Source organism: Lemur catta, chromosome 3 (assembly GCF_020740605.2).
Source record: "Lemur catta isolate mLemCat1 chromosome 3, mLemCat1.pri, whole genome shotgun sequence".
NCBI lineage: Eukaryota > Metazoa > Chordata > Mammalia > Primates > Lemuridae > Lemur > Lemur catta.
Genome location: NC_059130.1, coordinates 1008996 through 1033017, shown reverse-complemented (window position 1 = coordinate 1033017; position 24022 = coordinate 1008996).

Sequence of the window (24022 nt, the reverse complement as noted above, 5' to 3'; positions counted from 1 at the left end):
TTAATCAAAAAGTGTGAGTCTTCCAACTTTGTTCTTCTTTTTTTTCAAGATAGTTTTGGCTATTTGGGGTCCCTTAAGATTTCATATACATTTTATAATTGATTTTTTTTATATCTGCAAAAGACTTTGTTGGGATTTTGATAAGGATTGGATTGAGTGTATAGATTGTTTTGCATAATATTAACATCTTAACAATATTAAATCTTCAAACTCATGGACACAGTACGTCTTTCATTTGTTTATGTCGTCTTTAATTTTTTCAGCAACAATTTTGTAGTTTTCAGTGCAGAAGTCTTTACTTCATTTGTTAAGCTTATTCATAAGTATTTTATTCTTTTTCTTGCTATTATAGGTGGAATTTTTTTCTTAATTTCCTTCCTGATTGTTCGCTGTTAATGGATAGGAACACAACTGAGTTTTGTATTGATTTTGTATCCTGTAATATTATTGAATTTATTTATTAGTTCTAAGCCAACTGATTTTTTATAAAAGTTCAAAGGCAACTCAATAAATAAAGGATAGTCTTTTCAACAAATGATGTTAGAATAATTAGATGTCCATATGAAAAAATAAATTAATAAGTAACATAAACATATACCTATGCTCCATGTAAAAATTAATCCAAAATGGATCCTAGACTTAAACATATAATGTAAAACTATAAAACTTCTAGAAGAAAAAATAGGTTAAAAATCTATGTAAGCTTGGGTTTGGTGATAAGATTTTAGGTACAACACCAAAAGCATAATTCACAACAGAAAAATTACTATGTTGACCTTTATTAAAATTAAAAATTTCTGCTCTGTGAAGGACAGTTAAAAGAATGAAAATCAAGCTGTAGAATAAGAGAAAATATTTCTAAAACACACATCTGACAATGGACTTGTATTCAAAATATAGAAACAATTATTAAAACTCAATAATAAAACATTAAACAACCTAATTTAAAAATGGACAAGTATCTGAACAGATACCTTACCAAGTAATACAGATGGCAAAAATGCATGTTAAGAGATACTCAATATTATATGACTTTAGGGGAAATGCAAATTAAAGCAATGAGATACCAGTACATACCCTAGTAGAACGGCTACAATTAAAAAAAAAAAAAAGATAATACTAAGTGCAGGTAAGGATGTGGAGCTACAGGAACTCCAATTCATTGCTGGTAGGAATTTAAAATTTAGATCTCATTTGGAAGACATTTGACAATTTCATACAAAGCTCAGAAACTTATCTTACCATACAAGCCTGAAATCATGCTCTGAGATACTGACCCAATTAATTTGAAAGTTATTTTCACAACAAAAACGTGCAAATGAACATTTATGGAAAATTTATTCATAATCACCAAAAAAACAGGAGTAACTGAAATAGCTTTCAGTAGGTGAATGGATAAACAAAACTGTGGTATATCTATACAATGGAATGCTACTCAGCAATAAAAAGGAATGACCTATCAACCAACACACAGATATGGATGAATCTTAAATGCGTATTGCTAAGTGAACAAAGCCCGTCTGAAAGGCCACAAGCTGTGTAATTCTATTTACATGCTACTCTGTAAAATGCAAAACTATAGATACGATAAACGGATCAGTGATTTCCAGGGATTTGAGGAGGGAGAGGTTGAATATGTGAAGCACAGGGGCTATTTTCGGGCTGTGAAACTATTCTATATGACACTGCAATAATATATACATGACACTAGGCATTTGTCGAAACCCATAAAATTTTACAGCATAAACAGTAAAAATGTATGTAATGATTTTTTTTTAGGAGTTTGGGTGATTCCAGGGTGAAATGCTGAATGTGATAATTTAACTGTATTGTAAATCTTTGAAACAACCTCACCAAATAGACTGAGAGAAAAAGTTGCTCACATAAATAATTTTGAAAATAAGGACTCTTTAAGATTAAAAGGCAAAAGGAATTGTAGAAAAGCACTGTACTATAATTGACAAGTTTCCCATGGGGGTATGAGCTAAAATTCTAAAACCACTGCACATGTCTACTAAAATCAAATAACTAGGTATACGAATGGTGGATGGTGGGTGCCAGATTTCTCTCTGTTGGAGTGGGAGGTTACATACAAGCAAGAAAAGAAAGTTATAATGATCCATTTGGTAATGGATTAGAGTTGGAGAAATTAATATGAATTCAGGTTTATCTCAATGTAGATATAGATGATTACTTACGGAAATATTTACAGATATGAATATATACCCTGGTTAGTATGCACATTAATATTTCCTCACTCTGTTAGACGAGATAGCCTAGAACAATTCCCCAGTATCGAGTACACCTAGAGCCCATATTTTGGTTTCTAATACCATTCTTCAATAAAAGGAACCAGGGCCTTCATTGAATATAAATAAATGACTGGACAAATACATGAATGTAGAAGGATAGAAAAATTTCCCATGCAAAAGAATTTTGAATAATTTATATATCTACTCCACTTTCAAAGAGGTGGAGCATAACTCCCTGCTTCCTAAGTGTGGGTTGCGCGTAGTGATTTCCTGTCAAGGGTACAGTATGGAGAGGGGAAAGCAAGAGTAATTTCACAGCGGAGACACCTGACAAACACCATCTCATCCAGGTGATCAAGTCAACATTAATAGTGGTAACAAGAAATTAATTAATTAATTAAGTAAAGATAAAGAGGGATAAGTACCATTGATAAAATATACCCTTGGTATTATGTGATGAGAATGGCATTTTTGTAATTCTCCTCTCAAAACCCAATAATCATGAGAATGTTTAACCATGAGAAAAATATCAGACAAATTCCAATAGAGCAATATTCTACAATATACCTGACCAGTACTCCTCAAAACTATCAAGGCCATCAAAAATAGAGTCTAGAAATAAGTAGAGCCACGAGGAGCCTAAAGAGACATTACTAAATGTAATGTTGCATCGTGGATGGGACAGTGGACCAAAAATAGAACATGAGCTAAAAACTATGAAAATTTAAATTAAGTATGAACTGTAGTTAATAACAATGTACCAAGATTGATTTATTAGTTGTGACAAATGTAACATACTAAAGTAAGATGCTAATTATAGAGGGAAACTGGATATTTGGTATATGGAAACTCTCTGTACTATCTTAGCAATTTTTTTAATAAAAGCATTCTAAAATAAAATGTTGGAGAGAGAGAGAGATGGTATCTGGGTTCTAGGGCAAGTGTGGTCACTTTACCCTTGGGTATATTTTATTTGTCCCTACAGATCCACTCTCTATTCATCTCTATCCTGTTCTGTGTCTCTGGTTTCTGGCTTCCAGCTGCATTCAAGTCATGAAGGTAATAAGAGAAATCAAGGAGGAAGGCAGGGGAATGTAGAAGAGACTGGAGAATTCCTCTTCGGCTGTCTCCCTGTTGGACTGTGCTCAGTAGACATCATTCCCTATAACCCTCTCTCCAGGTTTCTGTAACAGCTTCCCCTCTTGCCCTTCATGTCCGAAGTGGAAACAAATTTCTTTGTTAGTATCCCAGAGGTATTATATCATCTCTTGTTGGTTTTCCTAAGCCCTGCCTACCTCTCTGTAAATGATCTCTTTATTAAACTTCCTTCCATGACCCAGCTTATGTGTGCCATCTGATTACCTGCTAAAACCTAGTGGTTAAACCCTGGATTTCCTGACTTATGCAACAATGTAATAAAAAGATGGCCCATGAGCAACACCTTTAACTTCCATGAGTCTCATGGTTTTTTAAGTTGCAAAATGTGGAATCTTATTTCCTATTTTAAAGTCTATGGTGGATCTCCAATGAAATGACATTAAAAAATCATAAGATAAGCTGTCAAACATTTTTATATCATTTTTCCTATTTATTTATTTTTGGGGTACATGTGATAATTTAATACATTCATATAATTTTATAAAGATCAAATCAGTGAACATGGGATATCCATTGCCTTAAATATTTGTCATTTCTTCGTGCTAGAATCATTCACATTCTTCTAGCTATTTTTGAAATATGCAAAAGATTATTGTAAGCTATAGTCACCCTATTGATCTACTTAACACCAGGTCTTATGTCTTCTATCAAACTATATATTTATACCCATTAATCGACTTCTCTTCATCCATTACACCCTTCCCAGCCTTTGGTAACCACCAATCTACTCTCTATCTTCATGATATCTACTTTTTTAGCTGCTACAAGAGTGAGACATGCAATATTTATCCTCCTGTGTTTGCCTTATTTTACTTAACACAATGACCTCCAGTTCCATCCATGCTGCTGTAAATGACTGAATAATATTCCATTGTGTATATACACACCACATTTTCTTTATCCATTCATCTATTGACGGGCACTGGGTTGATTCCATATTTTGGCTATTGTAAATAGTGCTGCAATAAACATGAGAGTACAGATATCTTTTTGAAATATTGATTTTCTTTCTTTTGGATATATGTCCAGTAGTGGAATTGCTTGGTCATATGATAGTTCTATTTTTAGTATTTAAACACTTACATCTAAGATCCCAAACTATGAAACTAGTAGAAGAAAACAGGGGAGACATGTTCCAGGACATTTTGGTCTGGACAAAGATATTTTGTGTAAGAATTCAAAAGCGCAGGCAACTAAAGCAAAAATAGACAAATGGGATTACATCATGCTAAAAAGTTTCTACACAATGAAGGAAATGATCAACAAAGTGAAGAGACAACCCACAGAATGGGGAAAAATATTTGCAAACTCTCCATCTGCTGAGAGATTAATAACCAGAATATACAAGGAACTCAAACAACTCAATAGCTAAAAAAAAAAAATAAATAAAATGTCAAAAGATCTGAATAGACATTTCTTAAAAGAAGACATACAAATGGCCAACAGGTAAATGATAAAATACTCAATATCACTAATCATCAGAGAAATACCAATCAAAACTACAATGAGATACCATCTCACTCTAGCTCAAATGGTTTTCATCAAAAAGTCAGGCAATTCGGATGCCAGTGAGAATGCAGGGAAAGGGGAACCCTCATATGCTGTTGCTGGGAATGTAAATCAGTACAGTCATTATGTATTAATAGAACAGTATGGAGGTTCCTCAAAAAACTTTATACCACTTTCTATCATGCCCATCCTGCATATCAGGGACTGCTGGTATTGTGCAATCTTTAGAAGGACACACAATGTTGGCGTCCTTTACAGAGCATTTCAGGAAACTGTGGGTGAACTGACTGTGGCAGCTAAGGCAGCAGGGCAGTGGGAGATTCCTCTAACACAGCTCCAGGAGTAGAATAAGGATACCAACATCTGCCAGGGAAATTCACTTCCATCGGGGAAGAAATCGGTTACTGAATTCAAGCAGAAAGTAGACCAAGGGCAAAATCGGGTTGCCAGTTTGGTTTTCCAGGAAGTCAAAGATCATATTCAAAAAGAAGATTGATTTATATATTTATAACTTACAAAATACCTTTGCCTTTCTCTTATTTGATTTACTTAAGAACAATGGGACACAGAGATTTTTCAAATGCACTTGTAGGTGGGAAACAGTTTCAGAGAGATCCTATGGCCCGGCTGAGCCTACCCAACTAGCCGGCCCTCTCAGTCCGTGGGGACGAAGCCACCCGAGGCTGAGAAGGAGGCGGGAGGCTGGGACAAGGGGCAGGTCACACCGGGAGCGGTAGTGCAGGAGACTGGCAGATCAGCCTGCATACTGAATGGGGTGAGGAAGCTACAGCAATACTTTGATCCCCTTATTCAGTGCTTTTCGTTTGTAAAGAGCTTAGATTCAAAGCAGACCTAGGACTCTCAGGGGTTCTAACAGATGGACAAATTGGGATTTTGATCTTCATACTTCAGTGTGGAAATACTGCTTCCAATGGTAGGCTTGATTCCCCCTGGGAGCACAAATACCCAGTGGGAACATTCCAGAAGCCTTGCTGTCCAGAGCGACAGGTGCTCTTCAACACCCAGGTGCCCTCATTTGCCTTCTCAGCAAATAAAGTCTCTCGCTATTGGGCTTCTCAGATACCCAGCTTCTCGGTATATCATTTTTCCATTTGCAGTAACTTGAGACAGACAACTTTTTGTCACACCCAGAGGGTTTCTTTTTACTTCAATTATATAATAGGTTTCCTGGCATTTTTGTCCCCAAATGTAGGTTAAAAAGTGCTTTCTAAAATTAACTTCTGTTATTCTGCACTCACAGGGCTTTCTGGGGAAGGGCTGTCCACTTAAAATAGCTTCTAAGGGAACTATTCAGGACACTTGTAACTTTAGGTTTTATTAAATGACACAAGCTGCTGATGCCGGTTTTCCCTGACATGTAACTGAATCTCATTTGATCAGGGGAAAAAAATGTTCCTTGTGTTGCTGGTGAAGTAATGGGACTCTGTGGCCATGCTACACTGTCACTTTAGCAGTCTGGAGGGGGTCAGGGCAGCACAGTGTGGGGAGTCTGAAGATGAATGAATATGACAGCTTTGTGGAGACAGTTAGACATGGGCTGAAGGGCACACGGGGACTTTGACCTCTCTCCTGGTGGCCAGCGGTGTGTATCTTGGAAAAGAGAGACAGAAAGCACAGATCACAGAACGGTCCTGCCCTGTAGTAAGAGCTGGAAACGTGCAAGCTCACAATGGCATACTCTGTTGCACGCACGGAGGTGAAACACAGTTAGATATATGCCTGTCACAGACTTGTCTCAAAACACAGCTCATGGTGATTGTTCTCTCATGAGGCATACAAGAGGGCTGCCCAGAAAGTATCCAGCAATGCAACTGTTCTTGTTATGTTAACAATGGCTGGATATTTTGCAGACAGTCCTTGGGGTGTGTGTATGCGTGTGTGTGTGCGTGTGTGTGTGTGTGTGTGTGTGTGTGTGTTGTTTGTATTCCCTCTGTTTCCAGGTGACACCAGCCCTGGAGACAAGCAGGGCTGGCAGCCAACCTCGCTGCAATGGTTTTTCACTTCAAGGCACCGTGCTGTGTCGTTACCACGACTACCCAGGCCTGGGTGGCTGACAGTCCCACGCGAGGACGTTTCAAGGCCCTGCTCATGCCTGCTCAGAAAGTTAGAGCCAACATTGCCACTGCAGTGTCTGGAGACTGTAAGGGCTACGGCAGCAACCCAAGAAGGGAAAACAGAGTTAATCACGAGAGCGGTCCGTGCGGCAGACTGTACCCCCTCTCCCTCCACCCTCTCCACCTTCTCCCTTCCCCCACCATGCCCAGCTGAAACTCTACCACCCGCTCTTTTGTTAACCATTTAATTGCACATGTCCCCCTCTCCTTCCTCCCTCTCTCTTGTTGATTTACTCACCTGGCGAAAACCCCAAACCTAGCTAAGCGTAACTCTATCTACTCTGCACCCACACTGACCCGGGAAAACAGCCACAAACATGCATTTGGTCTGAATGTAAAATCTGTGACCACTGACTTCAAATGGCCTATTCAAATCACTCAGCAATCCTATTGTTTTTCCCTTTTTCCTCATCACTATTTTCTGCCTTCTTTTCTGTCTTCAAACCTCCACCTGCCCCTTCCTTATTCTCATTCTTAGCTGACGCCCTTACTTCCTGTTTACCATGGGGATGCAGAGGGAAAGCAGTCAGAAGACAGCATCGGCTCTCTTCCACCACCACGTTTACCAACCTGCCCTCACTGCCTCCCCCGGTACAGGGAGGGAACATCTAAACTCAGCCCCACAGCTTGGGCAGCGGGTCCCTCCCTCCCTGGTGTACTCAAGAATAATACTCCAGCGACACTGCTCCTAACTCCCACATCATAAAAGTTTCCTCTGTTCTGGATCATTCTTGACAGTGTAAAAACATGTTATAATATATCCCAAATTTAAAGAAGTATTTTTGTTTGGCTCCCACATCCCTCTCCAGCCACTACTTCATTTATTTGCTTATTTTTTTTAATAGCAACATTCCTCTAAAGAGATTTATATTCTATCTCCAGTTCTTCTTTTCCGTTCTTGCTTTAATACCTGCCAATCAGTCTCTAAACCCCGGACTTCCCTAAAATAGCTCCTGACAAGGTCACCGATGCCGTGGCTACACCGGTAGGCATTTCTCGGTTCTCATCTTGCTCTTCCCGCCAGTAGCCTTTGACACAACCGATCACTCCCTCCCACCTGAAGCATTTACACCCTCCTTGGTCTTTGCCCCCCTGCTTGGCGGCCCCTTCCCCGTCTGCTTTGCTGTGTTCTCCTCACTCTCCACCCACAGAGGTTGAAGTTCCCCAGGGCTCACCCAGGTCGAAACGCTGTCACTGCTCCGCTGTTAGGTACTGCAGCTTCCTCTCGAAGCCACGGCAGCAGCCCACTCACTGACAGCCAGTGTGGGGATTTTAAAACTTAACTTGTTCATGTCTCTCCTATGGACAAAACTCTCTAATGGTTTTCCACATCACCCACAGCAAAAGCTAAAGTCTTTAAATTCCCAGTAAGCCCCTGTTTAACTTGACCCCCACCGCCTCTCTGATTTTATCTCCTACTTCTCTCCCTCAGTTCCAGACCAACAGGGCTTCTCACTGTTCCTCTCCTCACCTCCTTCACAAATCTGCTTAAACGTCACTGTCAGCGATGTCACTCGAAAATAGCAACACCTACCTCTGCCTTCCCCTTTCCTGTTTCTCTGCTCCATTGTCTCCTATCGAATCTATCACCATCTGCCATACTCTCGTTTTTATATTTATTTTCTGTTCCCGCAAATAGAATGTAAACTTCATGAATATAGAGAATTTGCCTGTTTTAGTCACTGCTCTATCCTCTGTGTCTAGAATACTGCTTGGCACATAGGAGACACTCAATAAATATTCATTGAATGAATACATGGTGAAGTCATGACTACAAAAATAAATGTTCTAATAAAGAAGGAGATTAAACAGAGACACCTTGAATATTGAAAATTTGTATGACCCTTGAGTTTTGAGTAAACTAATGTGTGTGTGTTTATTTATTTTTTCATGGTGTAATTGTTTAAACTTTTTTACTGACACATTGTCATTGCACATATTTATGGGGTACAATTTTGATGTTTCAGTACACGCATATACATGTTGTATAATGATGAACAAATCAGGATATTTAGTATATCCACATGCTTTAGTATTACCACATGCTTTTATCATTTCCTTGTGGTGAGAATATTCAAAAGCTTCTCATCTTGCTATTTTGTAAGATACTATATACCTTACTGTTATCTAGTATCACCCTACTGTGCAACAGAATATCAATTTGTAATTTAAAGAATTCTCTTGATGCAGTGTGAGAGATGTTAGGCATAGGAGACAGAACATTAACACTGAGTTGAAATCATTTTATTTTGACCCATCATGAAAAAGGAAGAGCAACAGAGACCGAAAGGACTAAAGGTAGACCATGGGCAGTCAGAGAAAGAAGAAGAAACTGTAAAATGAAGTCATTTGGGTGTTGGGGACTAGAGGTCTAGAAATGAATTAATGGAAGAGAAGTGGGAAAGGAGGGAAACGTGTATGGCAGAAACTCATCTCTGATAACCTGCCTTACATTAATTTAAGAGAATACTCCATTCATCTTCATAGCAGAATCTTTAATTGCAAAATCTTTCATCAGCCTTGTTATTTGCGGCACCTGTCATTGGAGACACTCAGTGGTTTTGTTGTGTCGTTGTCATTTCTCACGCTAATTAGCGGGCTGTTTCGTTGTGTTCTCCTTCAATGTGGTTCAGTTTGAACAGTAACGCTGCCAATTATACTCCTGCTCCCCGAGCTCATTGCACCCAGAATTTTGGGCAGATTTCAAAGGATAGATTGCTTAAAACGTTAATTAAATAACCCCACAAAAGTAACAACTTTCTTAATACCCTTTAACTATCCCATAATCCATCCTGCATCTGCTGCACAGTCGTTAAACCCCAAATATGTGTTTAACATTCAATTGGGTGCTTAATGATCTTACCTTAACTGGGCCTATTAAATTTAAAGAGATGTGCATAATTGAGTTATTGCACATTAATTATAAATACCTATTGGCTATTAAACTCACATTCCAAGGGTTAACACCTATCGTTAGATTTGGCTAAACCTTGCCCAATATGTGTTCTTTTTGGCAAAAAGACACTTACTCTGACAAGGAAATATTGAAGCCTCTCTCTTACTGGGGTGGTCAAGTAGAATTAAAACTGCAAATCCCAATTCTAACCAGATAGCCTGGATACCTCTTACAGAGATACACAGAGAAAATCAGGATCAGTGCCTCACGGTTGTATAGTACTTAGTGCATTTCAAAGAACTTTCACTAAATATCATTGCTCCAAGCTTCCAGAAACCTGGGCCTATATACAAGAAGTATATAATAATTCCCTTTATAACAAATGCAAACATGTCAGGCACGGAGCATCCAAGTGACTCAGCTGCTCTAGTCAGAGCTGACTTAGGTACTGGAAGGGCGAATGGAGACCATGTATAGATTTGGCTTTGGAAAGACAACGGTGGGGGGCAACAAGCAAACAGCATGTGCCCCTAACCAACTGGCATTGTCCTTGCTTCTTACATAATCCTCTACTCTGCTTCTCCTTGGCTGCTACCCCACTGCACGGTGGTTCCCCACTCCTTTAAAGCTGAAATTGACCTTGTTTCTTTTGGGCTAACTTAATGAGGAGCTTAAGTATCTTCTCTGTTACATTGTCACAACACGGATCTGTACCACTTGTTTACCCCTGTATAGACGTCAGTAATACATTTGGTTTCTAGTTGATACAAGCATGTTTCAGTTAGTACGATTTATTTGTGTGCTTATTACGGGCCACCATGAGGTCTGGTTCTTCTAATTTCTTCCCGACTCATGCGGTGACAGTCCATGGTGACTGCTTAACAAATGAGCAGATTAATTCCCTGTACTGACACTCTCGTTTCACATTTAAGATAATGCCCATTTAAAATATTTCGAAATCTTCTTCCTTTGTCCTGAATCTTTAACTTATCCCCGAGGACAACGTCTGTGAGCATGGGGGCCGTGGGACTGAAGTAGTGTTGTGCGTCGACCCCTCCCATTTTTCTGCCTGTGCCTGAGCTCTGAAGTTCCTCTGGGTGTTCCTCCCTCAATAGTAAAACATGACTGATAACGAGAAACGGCAGCCTTCCAAGTGACTCTCTTTGTAGAAAATCCCCAAACGCATTCAATTCAAATTTAAACAGCCACATTTGAAACAAAGACAGAGACTAGCAAATGGCCCCCCACTCTGTTTCCTAATTGTCTCCAGAGGCAGATTGTGTCTATTTGAATTTTTTTCAGCCCAGTCACATCAATGCATTGACGGATCCTGTCCTTTTCCATCAGCCGTGGGATTTTCCTTCCTGGGCGCAGTAGAAGGCTCAGCAGTAGGACCCGGGAATTCAACCTTGACTTCTGTGGCTTTCAGACATCAATGAGGTGCAACTTCAAAACTTGGGGAAAGTTTTTACACACAACAACAACAAAGCCTAACAAAATATGAACTTTTTCATGCAACTAGACTCTCTCAGCTCACATTCAACTATTGTTTCTTCTCACTGGGTCTCCTCTGTTACTTTGAGAATCTTGGGATTTTAGTTTTAACTTCACCTTTGTCTCAAGATGTGACCCAAAAAGTCACTAAATCTCTCTGTGCCTCATTTCCTTCGATGGTCAAATGAAGAGAACAATGGCTTCCCAGCCTACCTTATAGATTCTGACGAAATCCAGTGGAGAAAGGTAGACAGAAATGCTTTCAAAGGGGCCAAATTATATGCATATAAAAGGATTATATGTCCCAAATAAAATACCTAATGGGGTCATGTGCTCTACCTAAAACCATGGCAGTTAAATGAGTATCCCAGGAAAAGTACCAAAATTCAGAGGAAGACACAGAAAATCAGCAGTGGCTTCAAAGAGGGGAAAAAGGGATCATTTACAGAGCTTTCCTAAAAAAAAAAAAAAAAGATGACAGTGTGATATAGTGAAAAGAGCCCTGAACAGAGAGGTAAGAGAAGTGGGCCTTAGTCCCAGTTCTGTCACTCACTGGCTGTGTGACTTCAAGCAAATTACTGAACTTCTTTGGGGCCTTTGTTTCCTCGACTATAAAATGAGAGGGTTGGACTTAACGGCCGCTGAGGTCCCTGCTGACTCTAAAGTTCCATGCACTCTCCTATTTCCACTCTGACACTCTGTCATGCAGGACGCTGACTCTGCCATGGGTCAGTTGAGCACATGGTGGGACTGAGGCTCTTAACCGATTATGAGCTTTATTACCCAAAGTGCAGGTCAGAGACTGGGCACAGTGACCTCCGTTTGGAATCCCCCCCGCTGTGTGAGCTCCGCTGCCTACGTAGGTGCGGCTCAGAGGCAGGGCCCAGCGCACTGCTAAGGTGAGAATACGTCGAGAGGGTGGAGGAGATGGTTTTGAAGGACTGAAAAACACACTCCACAGTATTGACCGTGTTGTGCAATGACGACTACCTGCTGCCACGTCTGTTCTGCTAAAATGGCACACCAATGGCTGGGGTGGCCTCTACATCACGAAGTCCACTCTGCTTTGGCTGGTGTGCCCATTGTCACCCAGATTCTCAGAAAATATATTTCTGCTGGGTTGTGGCTCACTTTGCTCGCCAGACTTTGAACCTTCTCATCCTCTTGATCTAGTCTCCATTTCCTTCCTGTAGTCTGTACTCCATCCTCCTGCTGTATCTCTCCTCTGTCCTCCTGGAGTACTTACCACATATACCACGTCTTTTGTTCTCAGGATTTCTTCCATCTTTAAGCTTTTAGCTCCTGTACCATCTTACTGTGTTTTTTTTTCCTTTTCATAAATTCTGTTTTCATTGAATTGATGAATTTCAGTCTCTACTGGAAATAGTCCCCAATTTGTATATGTTTGATCTTGTTTATCACCTTTACCATGTCTCTAGAAAGTTCAGTTTGATTTTATATCACATGTCGTTCACTCTGAAGAGAGACAAAATTTGCAAATTTATCAAAAAATAAAATAGGGCAGACCATTTCAGAACTGGGGATAAAATCCACTTGCTAAAAGGCCTTGACAAAGGTTTATAATGAAATGATCTTGACCATCAGTAGCATTCTTTCTTTCATTATTATTTTAGTAGATTTATTGGGTACGAGTATAGTTTTGTTATATGGACATATTGTATAGTAGGGAAGTCTGGGCTTTAAGTGTACCCATCACCTGAATAGTGTACACTGTACTCGATAGATAATTTTTCTTTCCTCATCCTTCTTCCACCATCTTATGTTTCGAGTCTCCAATGTCTATTTTTCTACTCTGTATAACCATGCATGCCCACAGCTTAGCTCCCACTTATAAATGAGAATATGTGGTATTTGTTTTTTCATTCCCGAGTGCATCACTTAGGAAAATGGCCTCCAGTACCACCCAAGTTGTTGCAAAAGACATTATTTTATTTCTTATGGCTAAGTAGTACTCCATGGCGTGTGCGTATAATGTATATACACCACATCTTCTTTATCCACTCATCAGTTGATAGGAACTTAAGTTTATTCCCTGTCTCTGTTGTTGTGAATTGTGCTACAATAAACATACAAGTATCTTTTTGATATAACAACTTCTTTTCCTCTGAATAGACACTCACCAGTGAGATTACTGGGCCAAATGGTAGATCTACTTTTAATTCTTTGAGAAAGCTCTGTGCTATTTCTGAAAGAAGTTGCACTAATTTACATTCCCATCAACAGTGTATAAGTGTTTCCTTTTCACTGCATTGGAGCCAATATGTATTGTTTTTTGACTTTTAAATAACGGTCATTCTGACTGGATTAAGTTACTGTCTCATTGGAGTTTTAATTTTGCATTCACTGATGACTAGTGGTGCTGGGCATTTTTTAATAGTTTCTTGGCTATTTGTCTATCTTCTTTAAACAATGTCTGTTGGTGTCATTTGTCCACTTTTTAATGGGGTTATTTGGTTTTTTCTTGCCGTCTTGTTTGAGTTCTTTATAGATTCTGGATATTAGTCCTTTGTCGGATGCATAGTTTGTGAATATTTTCTTCCATTCTGTAGGTTGTCTGTTTACTCTCTTGATTATTTCTTTTGCTGTGCAGAAGCTTTTTAGTTGAATTAAGTCACTTTTCTTTATTTTTGTTTTTGTTGCATTTGCTTGTGGAGTCTTAGTCATAAATTCTTTGCCAAAGCCAATGTCCAAAGTTGTTTTTCCTAGGTTTTCTTCTAGAATTTTATGGTTTCAGATCTTACATTTAAGTCTTTAATCCATCTTGAGTTAACTTTTGTATATGGTGAAAGATAGGGATAAGGGGATGACATTTTACTAACTATAGCCTAACATACTATTGTAGGAGAAAACATTTAAAAGCTCAGAAGACAGAAAGGGTTTCACAAACAGAAAGATGACTTGGTAAGACTGTCCTTTTCCCATGGATAATTGTCACACTTTAATCTTATACTGATGTGCTATGATGTTTTAAATATTAACTGAATATTTTCCATTTTCCACTCAGGTTTCTGCAGATAGAGAAATGTCAAGGAGAGATCAGATAACGCTTCTAACAGGGCCTCCCTCACAAGTGAAAACTTCGTGGGGGATTTTCACAGGTCCAGGGTCCAGCCCTCAAATTTCAAGTCTAAAAACTCAAATTTATCAGTCCAACTAAAGGTCATCAAGTTATTGGACTCAATCAAAGTCGGAAATCGACATTTTCCAAATCCTCACAGCAGAATATCAATTCACCTGGAGTGGGTGATATGTATGGAATTATCATCTAAATTGCAAATTTAACCATATTACTCCTCTGCTTAACATTTTCAATAGCTCCTTTCTGCCTACAGTATAAAATCCAAATTGCTAATAAGGCAATTCCTGACATAACCTCTTTCCAACTTATTTCCTTTCATACCTCCCCGTACAACCAGTGGTATTAATGTTGCAATGTTTTTCCAGACACACCATGGTCTCCAATGTCTTTATACTGCCCATGTTTATATCTGCTTTGAATAGGTTTCCCTGCTTCTTTTAAACTTAACGCCAACCCCGATTCACCACCCTAATCCTCTACAGCTACTTCTAGTCTTCATATGTCAAGGACAAATTCAGATGCTATCTCCTTTAATACCACCTCATCGGTTCCTCCCTACCACAGAGTGGGTAAAGTACCTTCTCTTCGTACTCCCGGTCCATGCCGTACACATTTCTATAATGGATTTTATAATATCTCTTCACACCAAAATTATGTTTATCTATCTGTTTGCCCAACTAGTCTGTGAGTTCCTTGAGAATGTTAACCCTCCATTTTGTCCCTATAACCTTAGTGCTGGAGTCCCTAAGACACTTACAAACGGGGGCACTTAAATATGTTTATTGAATCAGTGAATGCACAGATATTCTGAGGACTCTCTCTCGGGTGGGTGGGGCCACTCAGAGCCCAAGTTACAGGTCAGGCCATTGCAAAAAGAGATTTGGGAAGAGAGTTGCTCGACATTTGTAACATCTGTTTTTATTAAGTTAGAGTAACCAGTTGCAAGGCCCTAATCTCCTGTGTGGGTATTTCCATTAGCATCCCAATGCCCTTTCCCCCAGATAATGCTACTTAAATTTCCATCCATTCTTGCTCTGCAGCTTTCTCTATTCTAGTCTCTACACAATTATCTCAGTCAAGTCACTATTATTGGTTATTATTTTGTGAGTTTTCATTTTTCTGACACCAATTGCATTTCAATACTGAAGCATTATGCTGGTCATCTTGATTAGAATGAGAAACAGTGTGGTCTTTTTATCTAGTTTTCTTAGTTCCCCTAGACAGAGATTGGAAAGCATCTTACCCTCATCATTACCACATCATTATCGCCTCCTAAGGGTTAGTGACTTCTGCCAATAGATGATTTTACCTATTACACGTTGATGCCTATTAGCTTCCATTTCAGAGGCTTCCTTCTGCTGATTTGTCCCCTATTTCTGGGGGAGGGTGAACTAAAGCTCCTATGCCTGTGTGTATTAGATAATGCCTTTTAAAAATAGCTGCCAGATCAATCAAAATTTGCATAGCCTCTAGGCCCTGGCAGTAGAAAAAGCATAGTTCTATGAAGCCTCCTTCCTAGGTTTCTATACCCCCGAGAAGGTTAGTGTGGGAGAAGGGGCCCTATGGTAGATCCTTGGGGAAGATGCAGCCTCAGCTGCTGGCTAATGGCTTGGCACCAGGAGGAATCTCCCAGTTTCCTTTGCAAAGCTGGTCCAATCTTGGCTGGCCACACTGCTCTCAAATAGCCTTCCTAGGGAAGCTGGCTGTGCTTCTTACGTTCATTTATTTTAAACACTGTGTCTTCTTCTTATCCCTTGATGCCTATTGTGTGGTTTAATTGCTACCCTCTGCCTGGTGGTTGCCAGCATGATGTGCCGTGAGACCCCCGCACACAATGCAGTGTGTGCTTGGAGGGACTGACAAGCCCAGCTTCCAAACTGGATTCTCAAAGAGAGAGACCAATGAAAACCGTTGTTGAGCAAGTGATAATTTCTGTGCCATGCAATTATACCCTTTAAAAAGTATACCTCTGGTACACTATCCTGCCAACAGTTTACTGACGACGAGGAAACAAAACCAGCAGTTGATGCTAGAATGGCTATGGAAACCCTGTAATCATCTTAAAAATAGATTTATATAGGGAACCTGGTTGTTATGAGTGTGGTTTTATACTGTGTTTCAAAAGAAAAAAAAAATTCCTCTTCACAACTTTAGCCATTTCAATTGCTATTGCAACATCGTGGATATTTAGGGTTGGAGGAGAGGTGGGGGAGGTAAAGAAGAGAGGAGGAATAAAATGAGCTGCTGGGGTTTCTCTTTCTATCACATGCTTATCCTCAACTTATCCACCCACAGACACCCCCACACACACCACACCCCTATCATTATGGGAATAGCTCCCCACTGATTACACCCACCAAGAAGCCATAAAAGCAAACCTTGTCATCACTACTACCCACTCTCAAATAACCACTGCCCTGAGTTCCACTCTATCCCATTTCCACCTCTCCACATGCAATGCTCTTCAGCACTTTCCCACCACACACATATAAAATGCACGTGTAGATAACACTCCCCCACGGAAGGAGTTTCCCACAGTGAAAATTGCTAAGGATGTGCCGGTACAGGTTCCACCCCCTCTCCCTGCGATTTGCAAGTTAAAGTGGTAATAGCCTAATAAAGTCAGGGAAAATGTGATACCTGATCAGGAGATGGTACCAAGTACCTGATGACCTCAGCTCAAGGTGATTAGGAAGGCCAGCTTGAAAATTTAAGTGCCATTTGCTAATGTCAGTGGAGTGAATGGTGTCTCATTGAATTTATGAGAGCAGTACATGGCTAAAAGGGTACATTCCACCGATAGACAATTTGAGTTTGAATCCAGGCTCTTCCATTTACCTATTTATATCCTTAGGCAAGTTATTTCTTTCTGTGTCACAGTTCTCTCATCTGTAAAGTGGGAATTTAAAAAGGGTTTTTATGAGGATTCAATTTGCTAATATATGCAAAACACCCAGAAGGCTGTCTGGCACAAAGAAAACACTAGTTAATAATATTTGCTATTGTTATTGTTGTTACTGTTTGTATGTCAAGATTCAGGGAATTAAGCCTGTTGGTTTAGAATTTTTGTGCTATATAGATAGCTATATAGATAGATAAATATCCAGAGAAGTTTATGGAACTTTATTGGAGAACTTTATGGAATTCCTTAGGAAAAACAAATAAATGTCTCAGCAACTGTCCTGTTTCCCCAGGAAAATGACATCATATGATGGATTCAAAATGGCGTGACCAATTGCTTCTACAAAGAAATGGCCTAAAATAGAGAATAGATGATGGAGTAGGGAACAAGAAGGGGGAAATATTTAAAATTAAAAAGAGGAGAAGAAATAGCGTGAAAAAATAGTAAAGAAAGATAAAAATAAAAACAAAATCAGGAAAACACTAACACCTCCAAATACCATGTAGGTCGACACAATCCATAAGACTGTTTCAGCAATATTAGGCTCTTTTTAAAAAAAAAAAAAACTTAGTCTACCATGTTTTCAGTTAAAACTGACCTGACATTTGAATATTGTGCAAATATGAGGTCGGTTTAGACTATATTGTATGCTCTGAAGAATTTAAAATTCACCACAGTAGTTCAACTTCAGATGCAAATCAGCTGCAACCGTAAAAGATCAGGTCCTTGCGAGCAGAGCTTTTTCCTAGCTAGTTCCCGGCTGTCCTTTCATTTTGCTCAGTTCCCAGCACCTAGTAGGTGCTCAATGAATATTTATGGGTTGAAAGAATAAATGATTGCATGAATGAAGGAACCCTCTCACTCAGTACATGTATGAAGAAATGTAGTATTAATTAAGTGGGAATCAGCTGGGACTCAACCGAGACCCATTGGATATAGAATTGGATATGGGTTCTCGTCCCAGCCTTGGCAAACACTGGCTGTATGACATTTACAAAGCACTTAAGACTGTTTTTATAGTCATGATAATAATGTTTAGCCCTTCCCAGGATTCATTTGAGGAGTACATAGAAAAAGGTAGCTGAAATGCTTTGTTAACCACCAATCCATGTACATATGCAATGCTTTATTTTTAATTTGGCAAATAGACCACAGAAAGGAATTGGCTCACCATTGCTTAGCACCTTAACAAGAGAGCTTTCATCCAGGTGGCGTGTTCATTTTGAAACTATCCTTGCATAAAAGCAGACGTAGTAGAAGAAAGAGGAAGTTGAAAAATGGAGTGAGAAAAAGGAGAAGGTAGGGGAGAAATGAGGAGGAGATTGAAGAAAGGGGTGAGGAAGAGATTGAAGAAAGGGGTGAGAAAGCAATTTTACCTTTGACTGCAGTTGCTCAGTGATCGTGAGAATAAACAACACTCTGGAAATCATTCTTGAAAAATGGACAGCCTACGCTTGATTCTTTTTCCAGATCTCCTCAAAGGATCTGGGCTGGTATTTAGAGAGACTTTTCAATTAGCCAGCCCTCCCAACGTCTGGATCCAGGCTGGGAGAAGCTTGCCAGGCCAGTGGCTTTTATCTTATTCAGTCACAAGAAACATGGAAATCAATTTTTCCCAATCTCAGTTATAGCTGGAAATCCATCCTTTTTAAGTCAGCAGGAGGATTAATCTATTGAATAGTTTTCAGGATTTTGCTGACATATAAACATTTTAAGAATACATTACATTTTTTTTCCTCCCTCCCTAGCACTATTTTTAAAATGAAGGCTACTTGCAGTGCCAGGCAGAAGAAAGATGGCCACACAGTTCCTCCTCTCAAGAGGACAAACACATTTTTTCCAAAGCCTGAAACACAAACTTAAATTCTCATTGGTCAGTGCCTTCCTCTCAACCAACTGTCCCAAGTCACAGTAAAGCCCACTTTTTTTAATGCAGAAATTTATGATTCCAAATAATTCAATTTAGAGGCTTCTATACACTGGAAAGTGTTTCTTACAAATAAGTAACCACTGCAATGATTTGGTTGCTTTACTACACTTAAAACTGAGGGTGGTATAGAATCTCTTTGGTTCTCCTGGAGAGAGTTGGAACCCATTCTATTAAGTGAAGTATCCCAAGAATGGAAAAACAAGCACCACATGTACTCACCAGCAAATTGGTTTCCCTGATCGTCACCTAAGTGCACATTTGGGAATAACACCAACTGGGTGTCGGACAAAGGTGGGCGGTGGGGAGAGGGGATGGGTGTATACCTACATAATGAGTGCAATGCGCTATGTCTGGGGAATGGACACACTTGAATGTTCTGACACAGGGGGATGGGCGGGACATGGGTAATATACATAACCTGAACTTTTTTCCCCCCTAATAAGCTGAAAAAAAAAAAAAAAAAAACTGAGAGTGCTTGGAGAAACCCAGCCAGCAGTATTTTTAGCTGGTCTGAGGCTTACAATAGTAGTAGTTTCCAAAAGGTGGGTTGTAGAACTCCTGAGGCCGAGAGAGTCATTTCAAAGAGTCCAGAGATATGTCCAAGCCTTGTTTGTAGAATGACTAAAAAGCAGGTTCCTCATACATATATTCCTACATTCAAATGCATTTAGATGCTAGTATAACAATAAATATAATGTACAAATAATATATTTAATAAATAATAAATATATTAAAAATAATTGTATAGTAAAATAATAAAACATTGAAATATGAATATAACAATGAATACTTCATACTATTAATTATACTCAGCATATAAAAATAAAAAAACACTGAACACAAAGCAATTTTTCTTCTATGTATTTACCCTGGCAATAGGCCCAAAGGCACACTTATTAATGAGTAGGGGTGAGCCCAGTCTGTTGTGTCTGTGAATGGGGTACCATATGCAAAACATTTTGAATCACTGATGTAGGATTGATAAATAGAGATGGGGTTGGGCTTGAGTAGGGTCAAGATAGTCGAAGAAAATAAGCTACAAGAAAGATTACGTCACGTGACCTTACAGAACGGGTAATGGGCAGTGGCATCGGGGATGCCTACGGCTCAGGTGGCTCATGCCTGCGGTCGTACCTCTGGGAGGGGCTCTAATAGTATGTTCACCGGATAATAAGATTCTGTAAAATGTGCAAAAGTAAAATATTTTAATATCAGTTAAGTCCACTCTGCCTACCACTTGGACACACTTTGCTTCCTACCAGGTGGTATTGGAGTGGCTGTGGTCATTTGGCGGATTCAGGAAATCGAGTTGGAATTGTATGTAACTTATATTTAGTGGGATAGATTTATGTGGTTTGCAGTCACTTCCATCACAATGGAGGAATGGCTTCCAGAAATATCCTTACAGTTTTCTGTGCTGACCTACTTGTTCATGAAGAGAAGATGCTGGCCAGGAGTCTTAGGATGAAACAAAGAATTGGTTCTGTGGTCCTCTGTACCAGGGCTAGGTTGGCAATAGAAGAGACACGAGGTTTGAAATATACAGAGTCAGGAGTTAGTCTGTGCAAAAAGTCCTTCAATAACCACATATCTAAAATTGTAAGCAGAAGATTCAATTATCACCAACAACACTCGGTTAAGACAGAAATCCACGCCTGTCAGAAATAGACTTGATTTTTATGCACAGTATACCATGATAAACCATGATAGAATTTATGCTTTTGTAAGACACAAACCTTCAGCAAAACTACAAACAGTATATATGTCCATAGAGAAGGCTGTATGTTTTACCACCAATAATAAAAATAAAATTTTGATCAACCATGCTGGAAGAAATAATGAATTGGGTTTTTTTTATTCACTAGATAGAAAATATTATAAAAATTGCTTTCCTGTGAGGAGATGATCAATGAGTTTATAGCCAAAATATTTAAGGAAAAAATATAAAAATGTATCCATCAGTTAATTAATAAAAATATTTTTCTTCATTTTGCTTGTTGTATTTTAATTTCTTTGTAATTTCTTTGTAATTTGTAATTTCTTTCCTCATTCTAAATAAATGTTTACTTTTTTAAAATTTCAGCATATTACGGGGGTACAAATGTTTAGGTTATGTATATTGCCTTTGCCCTACCTGAGTCAGAGATTCAAGCATGTCCATCCCCCAGACGGTGCACACTGCACCCACTAGGTGTGAATATACCCATCCCATCCTCCCCTGCCCCAACTGCCCGACACCCAGTGAATGCTACTACCATATGTGCACTTAAGTGTTGATCAGTTAAAACCAATTTGATGGTGATAAACATTTACTTTTGTAGCTAAGGTTATATAATAATTTTGCAACATTTTTTTTCACAAGTGGATCCCCTAAATTTTATAAGCCTTAGGCCCCACAAATCCCTGGAGGAAAGTTTGCTCACCCCCATCTTTTGGTATAAATCCAGCATAACTTTTAGCAAGTTATCATATATTCTCAGGGTTAGTACCGTTGTGAAATGGCTAAGAACTCATGCTCTGAAGTCCGGTAAACAAGTTCAAATCCAGATTCTACAATTTGCCAACTTGCCAACTCTGTGTCCTGAGGAATTTGCCTAAATGCTCACAGCCTTTTCCCACCATCTGTAAAACTAGACCTTCTTTTTTGAAACAGAGTTTTTCTCTGTCTCCTGGGCTAGAGTGGTGTCATCATAGTTCACTGCAACCTCAGACTCCTGGAATCAAGCGATCCTCCTGCCCCAGCTTCCTGAGTAGCTGGGACTACAGGCTTACGTCACCATGCCCAGCTAATTTTTCTATATATATTTTTAGAGACAGGGTCTCGCTATATTGCTCAGGCTGCTCTCGAATTCCTGAGCTCAAGCAATCCTCCCCCCTCAACTTCCCAAAGTACTAGAATTAAAAGTGTGAGCCACCATGCCTGGTCTAGACCATTTTTACTGAGGATTAAATTACAATATATGTAAAGCACTTACCACTCTACTAGATATGTGGGATGCACTAAATAAATGTGATTGAGAGACAAAGAGGTACATGTGTGCAAACATATTAACATATACACTTATTTCTTAGTGAAATCAGCATTAACAAACACACTGACAGTGACTATCATATGAAGCTATTAAGCGGGACGACAAACAAAAATATCTAAAACATAGACTTGCCCCTAGGGCTCGTTCTACCTAGTTGACAGCATTAAAGTTAGTACCGTACTCTCCGGACCTGAACTATTCTTTTTTCTAATGCTAAACAAATAGTAATTCATTGCAGGTCTAGTTTATTTTCTGCCATGTGTACTTACAAAGGTCAGGGTAGCTTGTGCAAGTTGATAAATTGTGTTTATTTATTGGCAAGCCTGCACCAAATAACATGCAAATGGTATGCAAAATGACACACACATTCACATCAATGACTCAGCCACTTATGGTAATGGCACTCCAAGCCCGCTCTGCCTCTGATTGTGGCCGTGTTGTTGTTTCGTAAGTATCGATCGCTCTCGACTTCTGCTGATGCAGCCAGACGGCTTGTCAGGAGATAGGCAAAAGAGGCCCGTCCTTTCAGTTTAATCTGTCCTTCGTTCACCTCCTACATTTATGCCAGGACTTGCACCTTTGGGTTTTCGGTCCATTTGTGTTACGTTGTCGACCACACTCTGTGCCACAGCTTCATTCTTGGGTCACTGTTGCTCTCCAGAGTAGACTGGATGCTACTCAGGTGGCCTCTGTTGAAGTTAAATGACACTCATATCTGGGCCCCCAAAGCCTAACAATGTAGACCATAGGATGTAGCCAGCTCATTCCTTACCGCCCTCAGAAGGACTACGGTGAAATAGCATTTTGGGGGCATCCAGCCGTCAACACTGGGTCTCTTCTCCAAGCGCTCCTCATGTGAGCGGCGGTTTTCCCTCAGCAAGTGGATGGGCCTGGATCAGCCTCTCTCCCCGTGATAAACATGTCTGGATGTGACAATCATTTCTTTCCCTGGGAACGCAATGATGGTGTGATTTCCAGGCCCCTGCTCTGGATGTACGAGGAACAAACCCATGATCCATCATCCACGGTAAACTGTCTTCGTGTAGGTATTAATTTAGTCTTATGTAATATATAGAAGCGATTTGTTGGCTGGCAAGCAGAAAGCATGTGTTTAAGCAGGCCAGACATATTTGGGCCTCTCCTTCACATCGCTGTAACTCCATCGTGTACACCGTGCATATTGATTGCTACTTCATACTGAAGGCTATTTTCTGAAATGCTTTTTCATGGTCTTCATTCCGACAGGATGCTGTCGTAGGGAGGAAGTGGAGGATGACTGTGGCTAAACACACTGGGGTCTTCAGGCACCTTAATTCACAAAGCAATCACGAGAGTAAAGAACAATGCAATGGAAACGTTTATTTTTTTCCTTCTTTAGTTTTTTTTTTTTTTTGACAGGGCCTCACTTCGTTACCCTGAGTAGAGTGCTGTGTCATCTGCCTAGCTCACAGCAACCTCAAACTCCCGGTCTCAAGCGATCCTCCTGCCTCAGCCTCCCTAGTAGCTGGGACTACAGGTACATACCATAACACCCAGATAATTTTTATATTTTTAGTAGAGACCAGGTCTCTAATGGTTTTTTAACAGATGCTAATTTTCATGGGCTATTTATTA